The sequence below is a fragment of the Bactrocera tryoni genome, chromosome 2, assembly GCF_016617805.1.
Source record: "Bactrocera tryoni isolate S06 chromosome 2, CSIRO_BtryS06_freeze2, whole genome shotgun sequence".
In the NCBI taxonomy this organism is placed as follows: Eukaryota; Metazoa; Arthropoda; class Insecta; order Diptera; family Tephritidae; genus Bactrocera; species Bactrocera tryoni.
The window spans coordinates 47,271,657-47,273,273 of NC_052500.1; positions in this window are offsets into that span (position 1 = coordinate 47,271,657).

Consider the following 1,617-nt stretch of genomic DNA (forward strand, 5'->3'; position numbering starts at 1 on the left):
TTTCTAGCTTTGTCTAGCGACGTGTCACTCTCACAGTTACCCTATGCTTTGAATGTAATAAATACTTTTATTTCTCCAAATTTTCAAAAATGGTATTTAAAAACTCCAATTCGGGCAAAAATTCCTGCAAATTGTGTCAAAAGTGTACAAGATATAGGGCGAAAATGGGTTTTTGCTATGGCTTTTCATAAGATGTCTTGTAAATTTACTATCAATTTCCTCAAAACCCGTATTGTGAGATTTTGGAACTTCAGAATTTGCGTGGCTTCTAGTTCCTAAATATTATATACTTAACATCGAAGATATTTTGTAAAAACTCACTTTTGTTCGAACCACCTCATGAAACTTGTAGGTAGGTAGATAAAAGGGGGCGGCAGAACATCCTTGGCCCCGGGCGCCCGAAGTTGTAGGTACGCCACTGACCTAACGGTTGTAAGTATCACCTAAAACTAATCGATATAGATATAGGGTTATATATATATAAATATATGATCAGAATGACGACAAAAGTTGAAATCCGGTTGACTGTGCAAGCTGTAACTTGAGTAAAAATTGAGATATCTCGATGAAACTTGGTATGTGGATTCCTTAGTACAAAAAAAAAATCGGGTTCGTAGATGGGCGTAATCGGACCACTGCCACGCCCACAAATCGCCATCAACCGAAAGCATATAGTGCCATAACTAAGCACTAAATTAAGATGAACTATAAAGCTGTAATTTTGTACTGACGATCGAAGTAGCAAAGGGCACATATGGGCAAAATTTTTTGAAAAAGTGGTCGTGGCCTTGCCCTCTAACAAGTTTAATATATTTACATACCTCCTAAACCACTCAAGCTACAACAACCAAATTCGCTGGGTTCAAATCTTATAAGAACTTCTACCGACACACACTCTAACCCTCACTCCCCATATAAAGGTACTTTTAAAAACTAAAGCGCAATAAATAAATAACTAAATACGCCAGAGACATTAAATTATGCTATCGAGATGGTACATATGAGACGGCTTTATGGGAGCCAGTGTGAAAATTGGACGACGGGCGTGACACCACACGTGGCATTCTTCTTACATTTTTATGTCACATTGTGAAAAGAAATCGGACAACATCCACGCCTACTTCGCATATAGCACAATTTTAAATTCCACTTGATTCGTTCAGTTTCCAGTACACAAATCAAAAGGCGATAAATATAACGGGATATAACTTTGCACGAATAATGTTTTTAGTGCGTGCCATCTTATGACCAACAATTGTTTAAATCCAATAAAACTGTTCAAGCCCCTAGCTACCGAATATTTAGACCCCGGTACCTATAGTTGTTTTTTGATCGAAAATGTCGGTCAATGTGTAATATATATAACTGAAATTAAGGGATAATCGTTCTCTTATAATGGTATGTCAGTATATCAAAAATTAGTTCAATCGAACCAATACTTCCCTTAGCCCCCATATACTTATATAAAGATTTTCGAACTTCCGGGTGACTTACCTAAAGATAGGCGCTGCCACACCCATTGTCCAAATATGATATCGGCTCTTAAAAAATGTAATGCATCTGATTCATTTATTACTATATCTATCTCGATTAGTTTTAGGTGGTAAAACCAACTTT